The sequence below is a fragment of the Plectropomus leopardus genome, chromosome 17 (genome assembly GCF_008729295.1).
Source record: "Plectropomus leopardus isolate mb chromosome 17, YSFRI_Pleo_2.0, whole genome shotgun sequence".
Classification (NCBI taxonomy): domain Eukaryota; kingdom Metazoa; phylum Chordata; class Actinopteri; order Perciformes; family Serranidae; genus Plectropomus; species Plectropomus leopardus.
Window position 1 is genome coordinate 11528968 of NC_056479.1, and position 26372 is coordinate 11555339.

The 26372-nt window shown below is 40.7% G+C and overlaps 1 protein-coding gene across 3 annotated transcripts in view; it reads right to left on the minus strand.

Moving 5' to 3' along the window:
* znf385c (zinc finger protein 385C) overlaps positions 1-26372 on the minus strand; it is a 189461-nt gene that overhangs the window by 142778 nt on the left and 20311 nt on the right. The window contains exon 1 of one of the 3 annotated variants that reach the window (XM_042505283.1): positions 23225-23270. The exons of the other annotated variants lie outside the window; for them this stretch is intronic. The gene's annotated coding sequence lies outside the window, so the exon portion shown is untranslated. Of the gene's footprint in view, positions 1-23224; positions 23271-26372 lie in introns of those variants that run through there. 3 annotated transcript variants of the gene reach the window in all.

Here is a 26372-nt window from a genome sequence, read left to right on the forward strand (position 1 = left end):
GCAAGAGAGAGGGGACATTTACCAACAAAAACAAAAAAAAAAGAAAGAAAGTGCAGATCCTTATGGCAGAGAGGATTTTAACAAGATTTCTTTACAGAAGTCAGTAGATTAGTGTGAAAACCTGCAACCCTGCACTGCATTTTTACTGTCAGGGTTTGAATGAAATAAAGATGTCACACATATTATACATGTATTTAGTCCTAATGCACCTCAGTGCCATTTACCTAGACATACACTACTGTACACAATACGCACACTATCAACGCAGATTCAGGTCACATGTTTGAAATGGAGGCAAGGATCACTTGTAAAAAACAACCTTGAACAGTTGTCATGTGGTTGTATGCCTCCGCAAATCACTGAAGTTGCAGTTACAGTTTACATGCATGTCTGTGAAAACATGGATGCCCCAAACACATATTCCCCCTCTAAACAACAAAGAAGATCCATACAATCAGCACAGTTTTAAGGTTGACACCCAAGATTAGTGTCACCAATTCAGTATCTGACCAAATGTCTCCCCTTCTGTTTCTGAGTTATGGCGTTGAATGATGTCTAAAACACAACATATGAACTTTTGGATATAAATTGTCATCATTTCATCATCTTATCCTATTAGACATTTGCATTCAATTTTGTAATAATGTGCATATTTATTCATGATTTAAGGCCAAAAACATGTTTTGGGAGGTCAAAGTGACCTCTGACCACCAAAATTTGAATTAATTCGTTCTTTATTCCAAGTGGACGTTTGTGCCAAATTTGAAAAAATTCCTTCAAGGCCATCTTGAGATATTGATATCACCAAAAGATGGAGGTGGATGACCTTTGCAGTGACTTTTACCTTTGACTGACAACCATATACATAGAATTACTTCATCCTTGAGTTCAAGTGAATGTTTGTGCCAAATTTGAACAAAAAGGTGTTCTTGAGATATCACGTTCACAAGAATGAAACAGAAGAGGTCACAGTGAACTTGAACTTTGACCACCATATTCTAATGAGTTCATCACTGAGTCCAAGTGGAAATTTGTGCCAAATTTACAGAAATTCCCTTGTGGCCTTCTCGATATAATGATATAATTTTCACAAGAATGGAAATCAATTTCAGAGAGAAATTTAAATTTGACTGCTTTTACAATATGTTGGAACATAATACTCATACACATATACATTTATTTCTGAAGTGCAAACAAAAACACAATGCGGCAATCTGTGAGAAAAAATCTTATGTGCAGGTCCAAAAATTGAACAACTAATCCATGTGGTCGTTATTGGGGGGGAAAAAGTCATGACCTGTGACATTCATAGCAAGAATAAATCTGAGGTCAAAGACAGCACCATCAGGGTCTGGGTGGGGACCCTATTACTGTAATAGAAACCGTCTGTTCACTTTCCTTCTCCTCTTTAACCAGAAATCACTGGCCTAATTAGCTTTTTAGATACTACTCAACACAGCAATTAGACCTGCCTAATATTAGAAGTGCTAAACAGAGAGAGAGCTACATTAGAACAAGAAATATATGACTAAATAGCAATATGGCAGGAGTTGGCTCTTGAGATGGAGTGTATTGCAGTCTACACAGAACGGGAAGCCACACAAATGTACAAACAAACACAGGTGGGGTTCACAGGAGGCACTGCAGTGAAATCATGTTTCAGCTCTTGTCTGGATGTCACATATTTTCCATTTAAGTACTAAGAAAAACTGCCTTCTCTGTTCACATATAGCTTGTCAAACAGCATGAATAGTAGAGGAGATCCACCAAACCCAGAGACCAGCAGGGCAAATGGCTCAGCTAGCTACAGAGATAATCATTATACTCATTAGGTTTCCACTGTACTGTCTACAAATCATTGTGCACCCCCTGTGCCATTAAAGCTTAACTGTCATGCTGGAGGTAAAGGCAAGCTTTGTGGGCCATCCCCCCAGCTGGGACAAATGTCTTCACATGTCTTTTTATTGACAGAGCAGCAAAACTTGAGGGAAGATTACAGTCTTCTTAACAAGCTCAATCTTATTTTAAGTCAAGCAAGTGGCATGGCTCTAGGAATGGCAATGTCAGTCTATTGCTCAGTCAGTGGGTCCAACACTGTAGTCAAGACCGAAATATCTCAACAACTGTTGGATGGATAGATGTTTAGCTGACGTGTTGGGCAGACATTCATGGATGAAGCAGATCGAGGTTGGAAATTCCCTGACTTCTTGTCTAGCACCACTAGTCGGTCAAACATTAGACTTATTTTGTGAAGTATGCCAACATCTACTTCTATTACAAGAGGGCTCTTGTCATTTATCTATTTTGTGCCTCCTTGTCTCTTTTCTTCTCTGCCCTCATTCCTGTGACCCAAAAATCAATCTCAGTGTGCCATCTTAAAGGATGTCTCAATTCCTAACATGCATCTTAAGGAGAGAGACTTGACAACAGAGCAATAAGCAAGGGCAGGTGTATCCTCTGCAAAATCTTTTTGGCATTCCTGATGTATGAAAAAGGTTTCACCCATAGCAGATGGTGCATCTGTGCCACATGTCATTTAATTGACCAAGCTTTAAATAGCAGCTCTAAAGCAAGGATGTGTCATTCTGTTAAATGCCTATTGCCTCGATCTCTCTCTCCTTGTGTCTTTTCCTTACATCCTCTACTCGTACCTCAGGTGGTAGGGACTAAGACACAAGGAGAGGTTGTGAGGAAAGGATCAGGATGTATGAACTGGGGAATAAGTACAGCCCAGAGACTGATGGTTCCCAAAAGGTTGAATCCTACACACTTTGGTAATTTACTTTAATATCTAAGATTTGAGGATTCGACAACCATGGTTTACTACATTTATCATTTGCGTTTGTTATATATTTTAACTTTATAACTTGGAACTGAAAATGAAGTTGAACTGACCCAATAGTTCACTGGTTTAAAGCCATCTATGTGCAACACTAAGGTCAAAATTAAATGGCATTTTGGGTGTATCTTGCTTCAGTATCATGACAATTATCTGAGACAGAATAGTTACAAAAGATATAATGTTTGAAGGAATTTGATTTGATTGTTGAAAAGTGGGCGTGTCATAACAGTCATAACAGCGAGGCCCTGACGATGTAACGCCAACCGGATAGTAGTTTCCATCAGAGAGAGGGAGATAGTGTCGATTGCATGCTCCATCTATTGCCATTTTCTGCAGCAGTCCATTGTAATATGCTTTAGATCCTTCCATGTCTGTTGTCCAGAATTGTCTCTTAATTGCTTGAAAATGTTTTGTTTTTTTTGTTTGGCTCTGCATCCACACAAATCCTTGACATCAAACTATATATATATATATATATATATATATATATATGCAGCTGATACTTTTAAATGGAGACCTGTATTTGGGGCAACTGAGATCTCTCAATTGTCTTTACATTACTATTCTGGATGTGAATGTGAACATGACACAGCAATACGCTTCCACATTTCCATAATCCTGCCGATGAGGGAGGTGGCTGGTATCATCCCTGAGAAGCACATTAAAGATTTCACATCCTGACTGAATACTGTAGCAGTAGCAGCTTCGGATAATCACACAACGAATGTGCTGAATGGTGTTCCACCTACAGCTGGTTGCAGGAGCAGAGGCTCACAGCACTTTACAAAGAATGTGTAGGCAGCCAGCTTTGTAGCAATTGTGACAAATACATTTTTTATGTTTTGCTCTCTTTTGCTCAATTCATGTAAATTTTTTTCACCTCCCCACCACCCTGTTCGACTATGACATAGGAATTGCAAAGAAACAGAAAAACTTTTCAGGTGCAGACACACACACACATACACAGCCCTAAAATGGCAAAATCTGTATGCATTTCTCCTCAGCCCCTCTCTGACCATGAAAGCCAATAGCAATCCAACAGTTAGATATTAATGAATAGCAAACTGGGCAACAGGCAAACTTGCATTGCTGAGCCCTTTACAATACAATCTGCAAAACAATCAAGTGCGCTAGAGATAGGCAAGGCAGGAGGCAGAGAAAAGGAATGACCCCTCAGAACTGCTGAAAAAGCACTCTAGGCTGAATGATAGGAGAGCTGCACCACAATAAAAAGAAGGATGGGGAGTGAGAGTGAGAAATAATGCAGCGTTCAATGTTTTATGCTCTCTTTGTTGTTCTACTTTGCTGGAGAAAGCTTTCTGCATGATAATAAACTCTGCCTTCACATAGCGGCACCCGCTTTTCCCTGTTTTTTTCATTGTGTCCCAATCAACTGTATGCTTTGTGTAGGTCTGTTTTCCCGTCTAAATCGCTGTGCCCTGCCACCTCTACCTCCCTCCTCTCCTCCTCACTCTGTTCTTGTTTGTCTCTGGGTGATGAGTCAGGGAGCAGCGAGGGGTCCAAGATATTTGCATCGGCACCTCGCCTCATTTCCTTTCCTAATGCTAGATGTGGGAGCACAGCAGCAGACAGAAGTGGGAGCTGTGGGATGGGTGGAATAGGTGGGTGGGCGGACGGAGGGGTTGACAGAGCAAGAGATGGACAGATAAAGAAAGAAATATGCTATAAAAAGAAAGACTGAATGATGAAGAGTGTTCAAGTAGGCTGGTGGGCACTGGAGAACACATTAGCATTAAAATAGCAAACAAACCAGAAATGCAAATGATTCGCTATTCCACGAGTGAGTCATTTGTAGCCTAAGTGTGTTGATTAAAACCGAGGTAACACTGTGATTCATTGTTGCTAGCGCTATGTGACTGGATCAATCTAGACAACCCCTTCGCCACTTCCTCCTCCTCCACCTCCTCTTTGAGATGCTAGAGCTCACTGATTCATCCACTCTGCTATCACTGCAATGCCTGTACTTCTACATGTGTACTTGTATGTGCAAGCGTGTGTGTGGTAGTGTTTTTGCACCTTTTGCTGGTGGGCAGTCAAGCACTGCTTGCTGGTTCACTCCAGTAGAGGAGGAGAGGCCCACACATCATCCCCATGACAACACTACGCCTGCTTGCCAATATGAGCACCTCTACCTATCTAACTCATTAGGCAGGCAGCCACCGATGCATTACCCATTATCAGATGGTGCATAACAAGCAGTTAGACCTTTTAGGGAAAAATATGCACCAAAAACAACAAAGCAATACAAGCGCACTCTGAGACAAAGAGCTACATGGCAGTGAATGGGACTGCTACGACAAAAAAAAAAAAAAAAAAGCAGACGCAATAGGTCCCAATCCTTGCCTGCCTTGTCTCAACGCTGCGGGACTCTATCACCCAGCTGCAGGAGGTGATTTGGACCTGGGAGCATCCCTGTTTGCCATCCATCTGGTACTGCAGTACTGGGAATGGATTCAGTGTATGTGTGCTTCTGTTTGCAGCAGTGGACGATTGCATGCCAGGCCCCTGGGCTGGGACCACTCTGTGCAGAACGTAATGCTAGCATTATTGCTCTCCAGGGAAAATGGGGTTTGTGTCCCAGCACAGCTGAGCAGGCTGCAGGCCAGGGGGGTTGAAAGAGGCGGTTGCCAACTATGGAAGTTTTCACTGAGGGTAATGCCTAGGGTGACAGTCAGAGGAAGGAAGGGAGGAACTGTACACACTAGGAAACAAATATCCGTCACACGCTTCTGCTTTGTCACTGCATTACTGCAAATAAGGGCACCTCCTTTCCAACAGACAAGCACTGTAGCAGCCCGGGACTGAGAAGTGAACAGTGACATACACCAGACCACATTTACCCTATAGAGCATGTCTTTTAAAAGAGTACTGCAGCAATTTATTATAGAACTTCCACAAAGTTGGAGTGGTCACAGGAGAGAGATTTTAATGGTCAAAACTGATGCAGGCAAGGCTGGGATATTCCTGACCTTTAGACTCTGGCACAATATGGGTCAAAATGTCTGGATCCTACAGTTCAAATGAAGAAACATTCTATAGTTTACTATTGTAAAGGGGCCAGTGCGCTTCAACAGAAATGCTTGTCTGATGGTCAAAAACCTAACTCTGCATTGGTGGAAATGTCTGTAATGGTCAATAAAATGTAGCGCTGGACTGATGGACTATGCCAACATCCATCACCAATGGTAGTCAGTCATCTGCCACTGAGCCCAACATTGTGTCCGTCCATTGTGCTTATGGCATTCATTGAGAACTTAGAAATGTATCATTCTGATTTATCTATTAGATGAACTGTAGGCTGCCAGATGGGCAAAGTGTGACCTTTTCAATCGTACAAGTTTGTTGCTGTCATTGTTGAGATTTGCCACCATCTCTTATCAATTCACATCCACTTGGCTGACCACCATTTTTTTCAGTGGTTCAGGCAAGGGGTAAATAAGTGACAAAGCTGCATTTCAATCAAGTTATTAATAACTTAAATAAATAGTCTTCGCAAGATTATTCCACCTTCTTCCCCTCTCTCTGTCACTCTCTCTCAAACACACACCTTGGATGGCACCATGTGGAAATTCAGAAGACATCGCCATGCCCTAACTCATCGCATATCTAGTTCTTTACAAACAAAACCCGGCCTTTAAACCCTTTGCATGGTGAATGCCCACAACTTTAAAACTCCTTACCACCAGTTAGTAACACAGGCTTTCCATGAAAACGTCTTTAATCCATAGCTGAGACAACCCTGCAGCATGGGATTATTTCCCGCACAAAACTCCTCCAGAGGATATCAAACAACTGTTTGACAGACTGAGCAGTACTCTCTATTTCTAGCAAACATGTCCTTAAGTTTAAAAACAGTGGACTTCCCCTTTACTATCATTTCATCATCCTACTATGTCATTACATATAGCTCGGTCAATATACATATCCATTGTAATTATACTGTGCAACATTCCTGTGCAATTTTCCTACTATTTAGTACTTGCTGTGCAATATAGAGGCTAGTTTTATATTTCAGTGCGACATACCATATGTGTATTATAATTATCCTGTGCAAATACCCATCATGGACATACATTATGCATCTGTGTAAGGTATAACGTGTATACAGCTTTTATATTGTTTTAATTTTAATTAAATTAGTTTTTGCTGTGTTTTTATCTTTTCATTTTTATTTATCACTCAGTCACTATTTTCCTTTGCTTTTGCTACATGTAAATTTCCCTGGTGTGGGACTAATGAAGTTTGTTATCTTATCTTACCACTCTATCATTAATTGAACCCCTGAGTGATCTGTCAGTCATCAGGTGAGAACCAAAAACTGTTAATTTTTAAGGTTGCACTTCATCTCCCTTAAAAGCTGATGATGGTGATTGGGGTTGCAACACCACACTCGTTCCCGGTTGAAACGAACGTCTCCTCGTCCCTCTTTAATTGGGATTGACATTTAAATGAAGTAGTTAATGTGTGCCAAGGACAGAGCAAGCCGTGTTAACAATTAAAATGCTGCTTAATGGGGCATGCCAGAGCTATTTTGAGTGCATGTTGTGGGAGAAAGAATAGGGCATACTCTATTAGTCAGAAACCAGAGCGTTTCCCTGAAGTGGGCCAAGGTCAGAGCCACTCCTTCTTTTCTAGGCTAGCTGCTCATCATCCAGGCACTTCAAAATCCTGACTAAAGTCATTAACATAAACACCAACCTGGGAGAAGGCTTTTAGCATACAAAAAGTGGCCATCGAGGATGTTCTGTCATTTATGTAACACCTCTCTCAGCATGTAGAAATGCAAGGGCTCGCAGGCTTCCATTGGAGCTGAGAAGTGCCCTCAGGGCCCATTACTCATCTCTTTGAAAGATAGGCTTCCTCTCACGTCTTGCTCATTCTCTCTCCCTAGTATAAAGCTCTGTAGGTCCACACTGTTAAGAAGACTTTAGCTGATGGGTAGAGAGGAAGCTGGATCAACTTGGCTCGAGCTTTTGGGCTTCGGAGATCACAGAGCAGACAAGAAAAACAGGCAAGAAAGCACACGCCAAAATCAGACGCAGCTCTGGGGATAAGTGTCTCAAAGGCGTATGTGTGGAAGGGAGGAACACGGGACGGTGTAGAGAGAGGGCTGTGCCAGAGGGAGGTGGAGGAGGAAGTGGAATACAGAAATACAGAGCTCCAATGTATGTCCTTCCCACCAATCCTGTCCTTTTGCCTTCATCTCTCTGAAGGCTCCAGTGTGCCCCCGTGTCCCAGCCAGAGGGAGAACAGTACTCTTCTCTGTGTTTTCCGAACCTTGCGAGGGGTCAGTCTCCCTGCAGGCAGTTTTCACTGTGTGCTTTTGGGGTTAGACGTGAGCCCAGGCCAGAGGATGCCTGTGTGTTCACGTGCCACAGAAAAGTTTGCAGTAAAGGAGGAGTACCTTGATATCAGCTGTGAAGTGGGCAGGCTGTCAACATCCAGCAGAGGCAATGACTGTGAACAGTGTGTTAAGAATATTAAACTAATTCTTTGCACCCGCTATGTTTCCATCCTGCTGTCGAGGGATTTTAGGTGAACGTATGAATTGCTGTGAAAAATAGCCTTCCTGTGTGCTCAACATTGCTACGCTGCTATAATTGAGGGAGAAGAAAAATCAAAAGTGTCTGAGGAGAACTGATTGGCATCAGACAAGCACAAAATGTCACTGTCACGGGACATCTCAGGACAATATCATTCTGTCTATGGACATTTAATAAAAAGTATTTGGCAAAACACTGAAATTAATAGTCAAATTATTCCATATTCAAGTCACAGACTTCCATGCAAGTGTATTTCTAAAAAAGTTGGCAAAATAAAATGTGAACTATGGTGTGCTTACATCAGCTAGAATTATGCAAATATACTCAAGAGAATGTAACACAATTACATTAATAAACAAGCATGTGTAATGCATGGCATTTTCTCTGTACACACACACACACACACACACACACACACACACACACACATCCATTTTTCTGGCCCTAAAAAAACAGAGAATGATATGTAAGTGTCTCTGCTGCCTTTATAATGTCCACATTGTTTGGGGGTACAGATACATTTTTTATGAATATTTTTAACATAATACATGTTTACGATTGTCAGTTTTATTCATTTTATTATATGTCAGTTGAAATTCATGGATTTAACTACTCAAAATATTGAAGGCACTATATTTGTGTGAGGATTTTGTGGATTTGTCAAACCTGTGAGTAATCAGCCTTGATTACTTGTCACGTCTATGCTCACTCAAATAACCCCGAGGAGAGCTTAGATAAAACCCCCTAATTTACCAATGTCACATAGGAAATCTATGTATGCGAGACTTACATGGACATTTTTACCCTCAGTGAAGATGGACAAAGAAATGTCATTGGGATCTATTTTTAAATTCCTTAAATTAATGTGTGCATAAATAAACAATATATCTGAAAGTATATTTACTGTATATAAGTAAAAGACAAAGTAAGTGCATGAGAGGTGGTCAGCATCCCTCAGGTTCTTTTGTTCAGATGTTCCCTCCTGTGTTTTCTCTCCGAGCCTGCTATCAAAAAACATTAACAGAGCCCAGAGCGAGTGTGTTCTTTCACTACAGCGATCTAGCTATTGATTTCCCACAGAAGTTTGTGGTTCAATTTGGCTTTGAAGAAGAAGAGTGTCTTATTTTGATTCTCCCCCTGTTTCTTAGAACAGAGTCACTGAGGCGTCACTGGGCAGCAGATCCTGTACTGCCCTGTTCATAACACTGGGAGAATTAAGACACAATAAGCTCCCGTTTGGTTCTTTGGTATTCTGTATGTCAGCCTGTCAACTTAAACAAATAAAAATAATTTTAAAAAATGTATGAGTATACTTCTGTATTATGAGTTACATAACGTTGTTGAAAATGTTTAAGTAAAGATATGACACGTGTAATATAAAGCATTAGAAATTTAATTGTGCAATTTACTTTTTCTAAAATGGCTCAAGTGAAAGATCTCCAACACATAACAAAAAGTATTGTATAAGAAATTTCTGTTCAAAGCCAGCCTGTGTCAAGGTTTCCAAATCATGTCCATTATGAGAAAAAAAAACATCCTTTTAAATAGAGTGGCAGTATTAAGCTTGTGTCCCACAGTGCAGCAGACAGTTATTAGTGCAGCAGAGGTGGGCTATCTGAAAGCATTTCCTAACACAATATTGTTGTTTCAGGGAGCCTTTTAAAGTCACTATCTGTTCATTCGTTCCTCTCTCTCTCTCTCTCTCTCTCTCTCTCGGTTTGGCTTAACAAACTAAGTGTTGGGTCTGTGCGGCTCTTCCAGAGAGCAGGTACATCCATTCCTCCCCTCTCTTTATCTTTTGCTGTGCCCCCTCTCTGACAGCAGTGTCGTTACAATTGTTAACCCAACCCCAGCAGCTCCTGTTTTGTCAGCAAAAATGCTCCCAGGAGCCGCGCTCTGAAAGATGCCCCTTCTTCTCTTTACTGAGAGGAAAAAAATATATGGTTCAATTATAAGGGCTGTCAGGCTGGTATGAGTTTGTGATGGCCTGAACTGCGCTGAGGGGAGATAAAGTCAACTAAAGTAGTGGAGGTATTTGTGGGCTCAGCTTTTGCTGCGTCATTCTCGCAACACAGTTGGGTTTAAAACTTAGATCGGCGAACATAAAGACCAATGAAAAGAGCAGTAGGTAGAATTTAGTGGCATCTAGTGGTAAGGATTGCAGATTGCAACCAGGCTAAACATCCCCCATGAACTCCCAGTTAGGATTCATTTAGTGTTCATTGTAGAGGTTTTTAATCAGGAGCCAAGTTGTCCGCAGAGGACTCTTCTACAAAACAAATGGACTCTGCGACTTAAACCGGTATAACCACTGAATAAAGCATGTCAGAGATGGGCCGCTAGCCCAGCACCTGCTTATGTGTGCTAACATCTTTTCTCTGATTAAATAGGTGTGCTCGCCCTTTTTCTGAACCAGATGTTCAGGAGGTTTTTGCCAGGATCTGAGGTACCCATAGAGGTCTCTTCCTCTGTACAACTAAAGGACCTTATAACTGGTAAAAACTAAACTAAACAAAAAAAATGCAGGTTCATCATAAAACCTTTTTTTTAAATCTTTGTTTTTCCGATGCTGTTGGCTCTTCCCAGATGGGCCGCTAGCCTGATAACTTAAAATCCAGGCATTCAGGAGGTTTTTACCATGAGGTGAATTAACTGCAGAGGTCTCTTCCTCTCCAAAACAAATGCAACCTCTGATTTCAACTGGTAAACGTCCTGAATAAAGCAATTTCACATAAAAAAAAAAAAAGTATTTCAGATGTTACTCCTTACAAAGTGGCTGCTAACTAAACACAGATACGACAACATGAATGGCCCTATCTAGATGCAGTGTTTGGTTTGTCCATTCTGGACTACTGTAAAAACATGGCAGTGCAAGACTGCGTACTCTGTGGATGATATTAATGGCTCATTCTGAGGTAACGAGAGACACAATTCTTATTTTTTGGTGATTATGCGAGAAAAGAAAACATACTTATATGTATATGTATATGTATATGTATATGATATTCCATTTCTGCCAAAATACCACCATAATTCCTACACATTACACCTTTACCTTTAAATAAATCTGACTGTGAAAAGTATGCAATAAATAAGTAGTAGAAGCAGTCTTATTTAACTTATTCAACTTTGCCAGTCATCTCAGGATAAGCCGGATGTACTGTAGAAGCACTGAATCACCAAACAGGTAAGAAATGGAGAGAGACACAGTGAATCAATGCAGTTAACAGAAGTGATTTAGTGGATCAGTTAGTCGATGTGTGTGTCAGCCATGTGAGTTAAGAGCTGATGTCTTGGCTGCTGGGGGGCTGAGAGGGATTTTAAACTGGAGGAAGTGGAGTTAATGTGAGATTTTGAAGAGAAGAGAGCTGCCCTTGCTTTCTTCACCCACTCTCAGCCCACCAGTTTGACAGAGATAAGAGGCCCCAAGCAGAGTGCAAAGGCGAGTAACCCACACACACTCCTGCAAACATAAAAATGAAAAACACCTCAGCTTTAAATGAGAGGAGGAAGATAGCGCAGGAAATAAAGCACACATGTACAGTAGATGGCAGAAACTGTGAAAGAAAACTGTGGAAAGAATTAACAAGGTCAGTTTTCTAGAGCTGCTTACACCCACATATGGTAAGAGGGTGATAATCTGACTTTTAATCAAAGGCCAGGCCACCACTGATAGGTTTGTTAAGCCCCAGTTCATTGGGAGGAGGTTGGCAGACACACATGAATGAAAGAAGATAGCTGAATTATATCAGCCATTCTTAGTCAGCTGTTACGTCAATAGTGGCATCACAAGCCTATCATCAGCATCACCACCGCTATCAGGCTAGCTGGGGCGACCTGAGCCACACCCATCAATAACCAGCCTCCTCTCCTCACAGCCAGCATGGTTCAATAAGAGCCACAGTAAAACAAGAGTGTGCGCCTCAGATCCAGCCCTCCAGACGGTGGAGGTTACTGTGATCAGCATGGATTAGATGTCTTTCCAGGCTGATCAATGAGAGATGGAGGTGGGGGTGGGGGGTTGGTGGCTTGGTGGGGAGGAGGAAGCTTTGGTACCACCTCCTGCGGGCTGTAATGACTCCGATAGCTGATATCTGGAGCTGTGGGAGGCAAGAGAGGAGCCGTTTTGCTCTCCAGGAGATAAAACAGATGCTGCTCCCAAAGGACGGTGGCAAGAATGTAAGCTGAGAACCACAGAACTGCCACGCACATTAAAAAGATTATGTCTGAATTAATTTTTGTCTGGTGAAATAAATTATGTAAAAGATTTGTTACACCCCCCCCCCCCCTCCCAGAGCTCTCTGTGTTTCAACAAGAGGACTGAGGTCAAGTGCAAGACAAGTGTAACTGTTGTGAAGGTAAAGCGGATGTGTGATTTTCTCAAGTGTGAAGGTTTTCTGCAAAACAACCTCTTCTAACTTGATAATTATGTTCTTGAGAAAAGGAGCTGTTAACATTTTGAACTTGGAGGAGATAAAGATTATGGGCTCTTCAACAATATTTCTATAATACTGTTTTAAACTTGACAGCATAAACCTTTAATGGCTCTCTTTGTATTTCCTGATAGAAAGTTTGGATACACATGGCAATCAGCTGACAGGAAGTAAACATGGACCCAAGCTGTTTCCTAGCCATGCAGTTCCAGTGATACTGTCCAGAGGGTGTTGCAGAAATTACTTTTTTTTTGTATGCCTATGTGGAAGTTAGCATCGCCCCCGATTTCTTGTAAAAAAATCCAATGGGATTTTCCCACTTAATTTTTGTTAAGCAAAATAATCTTTACATATTTACACCACTTTTATGATTTTTGAAGTGAAAATGCAATATTTAGCTAATCTTAGGGTATAAATGAGTACACTAAAGCCACCAGACTCCACTGACAAAAATAGTAAGAACAAAAGCAACTCACTACATAAAATAAGCAAAGCAGAAACCCCAGAAAGATTGCACCACTGTGTTTAAATATATCTATCTATTCTATTTACCTATTTTTAGGGTTTTTTGCTTTGCTTTCAAACAAGACAGCTGGAGAGTGATGAGAAAGGAGCTGAGAGAACAGAGATAACAACCAGCGAAGGGCTGTCGGTTGGATTAGAGTGTAGGCCGCTGCAAACTTAGCCTACATGGCCTGCAGTCTGGTGAGCTAAAGGTCTCCCCTTAATCGTATGTGTTTACAGTTACGGCTGAAAATGACAACAGAAATAAACATGTTTGCTGATTTTACATAACTCTGCAGTTTGACAAAATATTCTAATCGCAGGAGGCACAATATTTGTTAAAGGCGAAATGTGTGTCAAAATACCACTTTAAATTAAATATTTTCATGCTGCAGATATGGCCTATACATCATATACTACAGACTTGAGAAAACATCTTTGTTTGATACATTGTCCTGCAAAAATCCTAATCATTTTTAATGTTTTAACAAAACTGAAAATAACAATGAAAAACATCATCCTCACCAATATTACAAATCATATAACAATTGCAACAACAGTCTAGATCATTGCAATTCAATATTTTTTCAATATCGTTTAGCCTTATCTACAATGAAAACTAATTGGCAGTTTTCTACCCTGAAATGATTGCTGTGATGGAAGGTTGAGACTCACCGGCACAGACAGTTACAAGTTCACCTGAAGCCTCAGATAGCTGAATGTAAAATAGACGATGCAAAGCTGATCCAAATATCTGCAGGGTGTCTGTCTTACCTGATGGCTGCTCATGTTGAATATTCATCATTTGCTCCTATTTCATGTTTAGGTGACAGCAGTGACAGCTAAATGTCTTCGGCCTGAAGCTGAAAATTGTCTTTTCAGATCTTGGTATTTTCTAAGCTCAAACAGTTATACTACAGTACGCTACAATGTTTATTTCTATTTCAAGCTTTATCTATCCACTTCAGTGAGATCAAAGTCCTATATCAGGAGGGAAGAAACATTAATACAAGATAGTGGGAGTATATCTAGATTTTAACAAAAATCCTTGGAAGCAATGACCTCAATGGTAGTTTTTATCACAGCTGACTTGTGGAGAAAACTACTGTAGCTCTTCAATACAGCAAAAACGCAACATAATGTTTGGACCAAAGCTTAAGTGAAGTGAAGACAAATTGTCCTAAAACGCACAATATCATTCAAAAGCTTTTAGAGTGCATGGTGAATCTGAAATTTAGCCCCACAGTAATCCCTGACAGCTAAATCTATTTAAACTAATGCATTTTATTCATTCACATTCAGCAAACAAACAAACAAAAGCCTGTGTTGAGTGATTATTTCTCACTGCAGCTCTGCCTGGGATTTCACACTGAAAAGTGTCTTCAAACTTAACTTTCAAAACTTACTTATGAATTGCCTACAAGAGTTTTGCTCTCATAATCCCCGCAGTGGAAAGTGAGCTCAACAACACATCATCAAGACTGAGAAACTAGTCTTCTCAGCTATGATTAATCTTGACACAGAGAAAGCAAACGAGTAACACTCCTGCCTGTCAATATTGATGACTATTCTGCCCTTGAGCAAGGCAATTAACCAACGACAGCTCCGGCAGCAGAGCTCCACTGAAAGCCTGCAGTTGTGCTGAGCAACTATGTGTGAATGTGTGACTGAGTGAATAAGCGTATGTGAAGCAGGGCGTTGTTGAAAAAAGCCGTGCATCAAACCATACCTGCATAAATAAATGTAAAAGTCGATACCAGACACTACACTACACTACACTACATTACACACACACACACACACACACACACACACACACACTGTACTGCACATAATATCTGAATATTCATGAAGGTATAATAACTGCATGTTTCTGATCAAATGATTTCAGCCGCCACCCTTCCTGCCAAGTTGGACCCAAACAAGCGGTCCATTTAGTGCTTGTTGTTGTTGTGCAGAGTGGTTGAGGAGGTTTACCTGGCCCAACACACTGAGCCAGTGTTTAACCCAAGAGCACCGTCATTCACCAGCAGCTGAGAAGCATAAACGCACCACTGTGTGTGCGCATGTGTTTGTGTAAGTGAATGCGAGGCTCTAACACTGGGGCCACTGTCAGTGTGAGTCATTACACATGTGTGAGTGTGAGGGTGTATGTATCTAAGGCTTGTGGCAGTGAGGCAGGCTTCTGGTGCTTTCTGTTAATGAGGATAATGATTTCATAACAACGAATCAAAATGAGATCAAATGAAGCTCAACGCTGAATGTGCCACTGAAGGGGAGCTGCCCCCTATTTCTACTGTAGGTGAAAAACCTGCCTCCCTCTCCCTGCCAGATCAACTCCTGTTTGGCCACAAGGCTCACAGGGGAGGTCGAGGTGTAAAAGGAATCATAAGAGGACATGAGGAGGGACACAGACACCCTTTCTATTACCGGTTTGAGCTGCACCGAGTCAAACCATGCTGTGCCGATTTGTTTTTCCATTATAACTAAAGAGCCTGTGTCCATATATCATTTGTGTCTGAGCGCTGGTGTCTTTTTTAAATTGTTCCCTATGAAGATAAAAGTCTACTGATACTGTAGGGAGGAAAATATACGCAGAAAGAGCCACAGTGAGATGCTACATGAAGAACTGCAGACTACAGGCTCTTACTGCACCTCTGCAAACAGCTTACCTCCAACAGATAAACTTATTTTACCTGCCTGCTGTGTGATGGAAAAACTAGGGCTGGGTAAAAAAATGGCGACAGTGGCGCGAGGTAGCGGTGTGTTAAAATCAGTGCTGACAACATTAAAAGCCGTCGTTTTGATATACAAAGTCACTAGTAGTCAAGTCATGTGTGAGCCTCGTAAGTCAGTGTTAAAACCACCAACAATGCAATGAAGCTACTTAACCATTTGAGCCGACACCCCGCAGATGTTTTGCAACCTGTTGCTAACGCTTAAGCTGTGGATCACACACAAATGCAGGAAGATAAATCCTGCATAATTGTTTATTACTTTTGTTAAAGTTCAACTCAAGCAATAATGTGGACTTTTCTGTACTTTAAATTTATTTTAGTAAATCATTACAGATAATGCTTTAGAATAATGCTTTATTGAACATATCAGAAGGTATTCTAATAAATTATCTGGGTATTTCTGACATCAACACACAACTGAATTGATATCAAAGCAGCTGGATCAATATCAAATTGAATCGAAATCGAATCGAATTGTGACCCAAAGAATCGAAATTGAATTGAATTGTGAGGTTCTTGACAATGCCCAGCCCTAAGAAAAACACTCGCAGAAAAATGACAAGGAACCCTTAGCTGTTGATCAGCCCACTGCTTTTAAACGTCATCACTCATAACAAGTCGTCATCAGTTAAAGACAAACCTTCAAGCAGGTAGTCCTGTTGTGATGAAGACATAAATCCCTGCTGCACAGAGCTGACATGCCAAGTCAAACCAAGCCAAGCCAAGCCAAGCCAGCACTTGAGTGCGGAAAAAGGGTAAGAGAGGGAGCATGTTAGATTAAATCCGGCCTCCCCTGCAGTGTCACTTCTACAGCTCTCCACTGAGGAGCAGGCAGCCTCTGCTGAGTCTATACCCGAGCCGTGCACCTCCAGTCATACATGCCAGTCTGCCAGGCAGGGGGCTGGAGGATGGGGGGGGGGCTCGCAACGGGAAAAGGGCAGCCTGCATGGCCCGAGGCAGGCTTCATGCAGCTGTCAGAATCCCTGACCCCCACCCTGTCGCTGCCACCTCGAGCCTTACACGGGGCAGTAACCAAGGCCAGAGGAGGGACTCGGGGGTTGAAGGGTACCCACCACTGCGACGCTCCTTTGGGGACAGACAGACAGCATGGCCAGAGGGGGCCAGTGTTCAGGCCTTTTTATAGAGATTTTCCCTTTTCATTTTACCTGTCATGCGAAGCTCTGCACAGCTTGTTATTTGCCCTGTCAGTCCTCACCCAACCCCTGGAGTGTGGCAGGGGAATGTATAATTTATCAAGCTTGCTTGTTAAAGTCATTTGCAATACAACATCTGAATTAATATGAAATGTGGGAATATGTCGGCACTTTTGATTTATACTGAGTATCCCCAAAGGACATGTTTCACTAAATAAATAACTCAATGCATAAGCAGTGACTTTAAAAAGCTGCAGCTTTTAATGAAGTACACTGCTAACAGTTTCATGAAATCATTGTGAACCCATGATTTCAGAAAGCACAATCCACACATGAATGTTAAATGCATGAGAGTCTGAATGTTTTTAATTAAAATAAATTTCTTTTGTACTTCACATGAACAAACATCAGCTATGACAGTGCTGCTCTGCCTGCCCATGACAGAATAGTGATGTCCTCCAGTGCCAAGCTTCACCCACACTAATTGGGAATTAACTGTGTGTTTGTATTGGCAATTGGAAAAGCGACCAGCAAGTGCGTCACCGTTTTAGCACAAAACTTTTCATGGAATCCAACTGAAGGTCACTGTACTACTCTGTCCGTTTTCAGCACGGGATGAAATCGAGGGTATTAGTCACACACAGCGTAAAGACAGAGAGACGGAGAACAAGAGAGGTCAACAAACATCCAAAAGTCTATAAATTCAGTCTTGGGCCTTGCGGGCTCCAGCTGTGTCTGCTGCTCAGTGTGAGCGGGCTGGTCACCTTGGCTCAGCAGGTGATGATGCCATGGATAACAGCAGTAAGGAGGAGGATCAAAAGAAGGTCAAGGCAAAATAGCGAGAGGCCACTTGAACAGCAGATGAGCAAAATCACAGAGAAAATTACACAGTGAGTATAATTACACATAAAATGCTTCAGCTTTAAATGTATTTGAATTAGATGCCTTGCACATGCATATATTTATCAAGACAGCCTTGACCAACAGTGGCAGCAGGCACTGAAACATGCCAAGGACACAGATATACACAGTGGCCGACATGAGCAAATGTGCTACAACGGCCCAAAACATTTCCATTAAGAAAAACATGCTGAACGTTTCGAAACTATGCCCATTTAAACACCTGAATCCAAAACAAAGACAGAAATGTACTGCAAAAGAAAAAAAATGTGCTGCAGAAAACCAAAACAAACATATTAACAGCAAAAATGCTGCAAAAACAGAAAAGATGCTCAATCAATATCACACAAATCATATAAACAAAAGCATAAGAAAATTGCTGCAGATCCAGTCAACACAACAGGAGTTTTCCAGGCCTCCATGGAGACTGCTAAGTGTGCTAAGTAATTCCATAAAATTGGAAAAGTTGCTCTTTTACAATATTGTAAAAGACTAATGCTGCAACATGGCTGTCACAGCATGCCCACACTGACCATGCAAGGCATTGCATGGCTCTTCTATATTTTAACTCGGCTGGCCTTCTTTTTTCTTCTTTGTGCCTCAGTGACCCTCCAACAGGCAAAAACTACATAGAATTGTGCAAAAAAATAAGTAAAAAAATAAGTACAATCTGTTTAAAAATGCTAAAAATGAATACCTCACTGTACCAGGGGCCTGTGCCCCATGTATTTCGGCCACTTTTCTTCCCACTTAAAAAACAATCTCTCTCTCGTTGGTGTCAATCTCTCAGGTCAAAAAATCAAGCTGTTCTTCTTGCCGCTCCCCTGTGCCCTTATCGGCCACCGTAGACACATATAATTTGTGTGCATACATGATATGTGTGTGAACAACAGGCCACCCTTGTAGCTAAGCAACCCCTGATCTGTGGGAGATGAGCAAAAAGCTGGAGGCCCTGAGGTCAAGAAAAAGAGTTCTCATCAAGACACGGAGACAGAGACGTTCTGCTTCACTCCGCATCGTGGTCATAATGAGGGTGTCACTGTTAACCACTGAGCGTTACGTCTTTGGACTCTTACACTTCGCCTGTCGGAAACAGTTTGCATTTACCTCTATCAAGATATGTGGGCTGGGATGCGGCTGGGCTTCTTTCTATAGGTTCCCAAATTATGCCCTCTCACTCTTTCTCTCTTTGTTTTCATCTCACTCTTTTCTCTTCTAACAAGAATGGTGTTAATGTTTACATTCATTTGATGTGCACTCCGACGCCAGCTTCTCCACAAAGTAACACCAGCAATCACAGATAACCATCTCCAAAAGAACTAATTCTCCTATTCCCCACATGGGAGATTGTAGAGTGCAGCCCCACAGTGACCCCTTTCACATATAATATTAACACTCTCTGCCCATTGACCCAGTGAGACAAATAACTTCAGCACTGAGCACTACAAACAGCATGAATGCATTTTGCTGTGGCAAAGTTAACACAACTATCACCTTAAAACAACACACAGTGACAGACAGGCTGTTTGTCTCTTGCTACTCTGCATCAATGCTACCAACAAGGAACAATCAAAAACTGAGCATTACCTTCAAAACAGACTTGTACCGACTACAATACCGTTTTAGTACTGGAAAAGAAAAAAATAAAATGTTTTGAAATATAGAACTGAATTTAACTGAATAATTAGCTCACAGTTTGCACAAAAGTTGTTTTTGTTTTCCTCAAACCACATCAAGTAGCGTCTTTGGAAGAGAACCCTTCTTTAACTCTTAAACAAGGCATGCTGGGAGGTCCACTAATACTAATCATGTATCTTTAAAATTTCAATTTAATGAATTAAAGGTCCAGTTTGTAAGATTTAGGGGGATATATTTGCAAAAATGGATTATAATGTAAGCATGTTTTCTTTAGGGTATAATCACCCAAAAATAAGAATAAGTGTTTTTGTCACCTTAGAATGCGCTGTTTGTATCTAAGGAGATTGGCAGGTTACCAACATGTTTCTACAGTAGCCCAGAAAGGACAAGCACAAACACTAGCTTTAGAGAGGGCCTTCAAATTTTCACATCAGCCATGATTGTAAGTAGCACCTTCACAACAAGAGCATTGGAAAAGCACTGACTTTTAATGTGAAAATGCTATATTCAATGGTTTTGTTTGTTGTTGTTTTTCGGTTTGAATCGCCTCATTTGTTTGTTAAGGAGACGAAGAGACCTCTGTGATTTTTCGGCTCCCAGTAAAAACCTCCTGAACAAAGAACATGGACAGAATTCTAGAAGGCCTGTCGCAATCTGCAATGCTCACTGCCAGATGCCACTAAATCCTCCTAAATCTTTCACACTGACCCTTTAAGTAAACTCTCAGCAGTGCATTAATTCAAGTCCAAATAATCCATGATTTTAAGAAAAATTTCAAAGTTCAAATTGAATCTTCAAAGCTTAAATAGTGTTATAGCTAATGATCAGTAGACTCCACATAATTCCTGTACAAAATAGCAAGAGGATATTTAGGTGTGGGTGGGATTTTTTGTAAATAAGATGACAGAAAATGATTAAATGAAACATAATGAAAGTCTTTCCGACTAAACCCAATCTCAAGACACAGTTTGAACATTGAGGGGGTTTTGAGGGAGTCTGACAGACATTTCTCTAGTAAGGAAGCAGCAGGACACAAGTGCACTTGATCACTTTTATAATGTGTTTGTTTTTCCCCCATGGTGGAAAAATGTGTGCAAGCTTATCCTTTTTGTATACAGTAAATCCGATTAATGACTGCAAACATTACAATTGTGCGCCTGGTTTCTATTTATGTTCCTACTAATGATGAATGCGAAAAAACAGCAACACTAAGAGCTTCCCTTTTTGAGACACCTGCAGTCTGCTAAACATGAGCCACTTAAGCTTGTTCCACATGTTTTGCACTTAAAATTAGGGCACTTTAACATCCGCATATGCTCAGTAACAAAAGAAACAGTGTGTCAGTATCAGTAACTTCACACTATGCATGTGTTAGTTAACATTAGAGTGAGACCCAAGCACTTCATGCTCTCTATGAAAATGTCCAAATGCTGTTTTCATCTGGTCTGGGAGTAGAAAAGGGAAGTTTTCCTTTTTCGCCTTCTCATTTGTGTTCGCCATAACAATGTAGCTGGTTTAACCTAACGAGTATGGTTTTAGATAACAGCCAACAAATGACACAATGCCAAGTTTTCCAAGCTTAATTTGCACTTTTGAATTATGTAAAGCATTTCCACACAGACTGTAATTACTGTACTGCATCCAAAAGTTGTGTACAAAATGGCTTGTGACAAACTGAAATTACTACTGCATTCCTGAAACCAAAAGTCGTTTACCAAACGACTCGTGACGAACATGGGCACCATAAAATGCCATCTCCTCTTGCTCTACTTACTCCAGTCTTGGTAAAAACTCTATAATGCCAAACTCCTTTGAGCAAAAGATTTAAAAAAAAAAAAACAACAACAATAAAAACACAAATGACTGCAAGAAACTTATTGCACACTTTATCATAACAACAGCATGACAGATTGCAGCATTTATAAGCCAGCGGCCATTCAGCAGGAGAAGCCAGCTCTAAAAGGTGCTGCCCATAAATAAAATCTGTACAGAGCAGCCGCAATATGTCAATTTCTCTAAATCAACCTTGTGATATTCTACTTGATTTATCAGACCTCTTACTTGTTACAACAATTACTGAGCACTCACAATGCAGCAAGAGAGGTGTTCAGTGGAGAAGCCAATATAATAAAGTGACAGTTTTACATGCTCCACTATGATCCTGCTCACTTTAGGACGACTGACTGATTCCAACATCTGTGCACCAATACTCTCAATGTGTACAGTTATTAAATTTAGTTTTCTTATCAGAGCACTGTCAGTGCTGATGGAGTAGACATGTCAAACTTGAGAATTCCTCCCTGAGCTGTTAAATCCATCATTAATGGTCCCAGTAGATAACAGTGTGTGTGTGTGTGTGTGTGTGTGTGTGTGTGTGTGTGTATATATAGACTTAATCATCCTACATGTTCCAGGATCTTGCATGCAAAGTCAAATGTTTACCTTCTTTAATGGCAAAGAACACTGATTGTCCAGTCTGTGATTATATGGAGCTTGATGCCCATCAGCAAGATGCAAAGATGTGCTATGTAAACATTTTGCAAAGCTTATCAATGGATATAAACTCCTGAATTCCCATTATTAAAGTTAAGAAAGCTAGAACATCTAAAAGATCACTTGAATTTGAGTTAAATGTTTTTAGCTTTATTTTTAAAGTAAAAAAATAATGCATTACAGTAAATTTCATTTTGTACAAATATTTGCTAAATACACAAAATATTATACTAATAGGCTGCAGTGCAAAGCAGAAAGTACACCAGGAAAAAAACTTTGACATTTTTTGGTGGAAAATACTATTAAATAAAATCAGGAGTCAGGATAGGGGCATGATGTTGAGTATAGAGGAGAATATGGGAGAAGCAAATGTTGACAATAAAAACCCTGCTGATTATGAATACAAGTAAGATGAACATTTTTAGGACATCCTTCCTCATATTTGGTTAATATACTAACAAGGTACCAAGACAAAAAAATCATTTAATCCATGTTACACTGATATAGCATCCCCACAGCAATCTATGGTATTTTCCCTTATACTGTCGCATCATTTGTGGTTTAATTTTAATTTACTTGTTCATGATATTGTTACATAAGTTAACATCTTTCTTCATCACTCATGAGACAGTTTAAAGTATTTTTTTCCTACGGGACGACAAGTGTGGAGAAAGGGGATTAGACGTCTGGAGCTGCTGATGCGCTATTACGCATAACGTCTAAAATTCGCAGTCTTTATCCATAGCATGCGCGCAGTCAATTGGGCGAAAAGCGATTAAAGAAATGAAACTTTGCAAACACCACATGTTTAATTCACTCAGTCTTTCAGAACTCTGCAAAACTACACACCTAGAACTATCGCAACCGGATCAATTTCAGAAAAATCCAAACTTTTGCAAAGACAGCACTCTTCCACATGTGTGACAAAACAACAAGATATGAGCGCTCTTCGTCTTACCGGTCCCGTTGCGTTTCCGACTTTCCCGGTGCTCGTCCGTGCCCAGCAACAGTGGAAACAGATTGGTACAGAGTGGCTGCCAACGCGAAAAAAAGCAGAGCTGTCCAGTGCAGCGGTTTGGTCAAACTCACACCGTTATGTGAACTGAGACCGGAAGTCTCTTTTTAAAATAAAGGCGTAAATGTGCTCACACCAGCAGAGAAGCGGCTGTTATACAACAGCTGTTAATTTATGGCCTTTTTTAAGGTGAAAAACTGTCGCGTGATTTGACTTTGTCTTGTATGTTTTCAGTCGAGGTTAGGGCTGTATTATATGTGCAGCATTACCAGACTGCCTCCCTTTCAGGGAGGTAGTCAACCTCTCTGTGGTTGCAAGTAATCTAGAAATTAATGTCAGTAGATAATTTCCACACAACACAGTGCAACATTTCTATGATGCATAGGCATATACAACTTACATTTTCGCGTTTACATTATTATTACACAAGAGCCATAAATATGACTGAATTTTATTTTGAAATTCACGACCGGATGTCTTTGCTTTTATTATCAGTGTTGCTCGGATCTGGTCAATTCACACTGACCCGCTGTTGTAACTCCTGTAGCACATCACAGATCTAAATTGTTCTTTATACTTGTGACTGTGGGCTGACTAACAATGACAATATTGATATAAAAACCTTGTTCACATTAAAAAGATATACAATGTAACAAAACTGGTTCATTTTGTTGCACAAGTCTCTCCCCCTCTCCTAATACATGTTTTAGCGTGAATTTATTGTTTTTGCATGTCATACTTCTTACTTAAATGTAATATGGCTTCATTAAATGTTGCCACTGTATATAAGAGTATGATCAAACTGAACATTTAGTAAGTGTTAATTCACTCTAATATACCAATACAAATCTGTCCACTCCTTAATTGTGTTTCTTAATGGACATTCACATGGCTGCTCCCCACAGACGGCATTGATCCTGCATTGTACTGGCATGTGGATCTGCCTTAAAGGTGAATATTAGTGGTAAAATCTAATGTGACAGACAGTGTATAGTCTACTCAATGAGGTGTTTATGCTGCCAGATTTGAACAGTTTCCCAGACTCCAAAATAGTTACTGCAGGGACAATAAACATCCCACTGTGCCAGTTTTGTTCTCGTCATCCAAGAAAAACATTGTTTCGTACGCTGAGTTTGCTGATGATTCTCACTGGTTTAATGGCCTTTTTAAACTTCATTTGTTCTATTAAATTCTATTTCCCTACTGGCTTTATACTGATTTTAATCTGGCATGATTAACAGAAGGCCAATTGTCCTGATTATAATGTGCTGGGGCCCTTTACAGGGTGACAAACTGGCGGAAATGCATGGAACAGGTTGTCACCACTGAGGTGATGGATACTCTTGGCTCCCCTATTTATGAGCACTAGATATGTCCTTCTTCATGCAAATGTGCTGGCACTCCAACAAGCGGTGATCATAAAAATAACCCACAGTCAAGAACATGGGGACCAACGTGAATGAAACACAACACCATCGTGTCTTCCCACTAACACCAGCCGTTAGTACCTCTGACTAAGATGCCTTAAAAGTCTTTAATTCATTCATGTAGATTTTTGTTATTTGCATGATGGTATTCGGCCTTTGAAAAATGTAACATGCCAGAGGCATACCGCTTTTCTCTCATTTTAACAATTTTACTCCACATTTAGCTTCCAAAGTACCAGTACTAATCCTTTCTGCCCACACACAGAGCCCCTGGTAATGGCTAAAGGGCAGAATGTAAGCCAGATTCGGAGCCCTAAGAGGTATCTGACTGGTCACTGTCCAAATCTTGCACCCCATCAAACCAGCATGCACCTGCCTCACAGACCACACTGCTGGTGCAACTTGCCCTTTCAGTGCTGACAGTGCTGGTTATAGACTGCTTGTAGTGGTAAATAAAGGAGATGAGTAAACTGTGACCTTTGTACAGCTGTCGTCATAAGACAACAATCTCTAATTCGAAAAAAAGTCCTAAAAACAGAAGATTTAAATTATGCCATTTTTACATAGACTGTGTAAAATAATAGACGTACTTACCCTGACATCAACCATTGGTTTGTGGACTGCCGTTGTGAAGCCTTGAAGTTTAGCATTTTGGCCATCATCATTTTGTTTTTTAGAGCCAGCAGTGACCAAATTTGGATGAGAGGTTGGAGCTGTGGAGGTGCAAGAGATGGATCTGACTTACTGACAGTAAAGAAGCCTTGCAGATGGCCTGTCACTCAAGCTGCCTGGACGTCAATAGCTTATGCAGAAATTTGGGCCTCATAAAATAAATAAATAAATAATTAAATTCACCCCCCTTAGGGTTGTCATCAATGCCAAAATTAGCTATAGAAATCAAAACCATTATTTTGTACCAGGCTGTAAACATGTTTATATCTGCTCACCTCTGTAACGTCGGGCATCTTAACTCGGAGGTCTATGGGGATTGACTCACTGCTGGTGCCAGCCTCAAGTGGCTATGCAAAGAATTGCAGTGGTGGTTGCTGCTTGCCATTTTATTTTAAAGGAGAAGTTTGACATTTTGGGAATCAGGCCTACATCTATTTTGTTTTTTTGTCAGGGGTTAGATGAGAACTCTGATAACACTTTCATACTGTCTGTATGTTAAATATAAAGCTTTAACACAGCCAGCAGCCAGTTAAGTTAGTACAAAGAGTGGAAACTCTGGGAAACAGTCAGAGGCGTGTCTCGGGAGTGGCCTGGAATCTGATTGGCCACCCCAGGTGCCATCCCACTATGATTGGCTATCTGTCCAGTCGGTTTGAACTGTCTGAAGAATAAACAGAATTTTCATTTATAGGTGTAATTCAGTCTTTAACCTGAGAGGAGCCAGAGTAGTGTCTACTCTGCCAAAAAGCCAAAGAGCCACTGAGCAGAGCTTTTTTAAACATTTGTGTGGTGTCAGTCTGTTGTGTTGTGGTTTGTAGGTCTATTTATATTTAAACTAAACTACAAACAGAAATGTAAGACACTGCCATGTTTTTAGTTAGAGTACGTATGGGTAGTGGTGACAAAAATTGTAAATTATAGCTATGCTGGTGCGTGGCCCACAGCAGTGCTCATACCTCATGCCACCCCTGCGTAAATCAGTGCCCCACTTA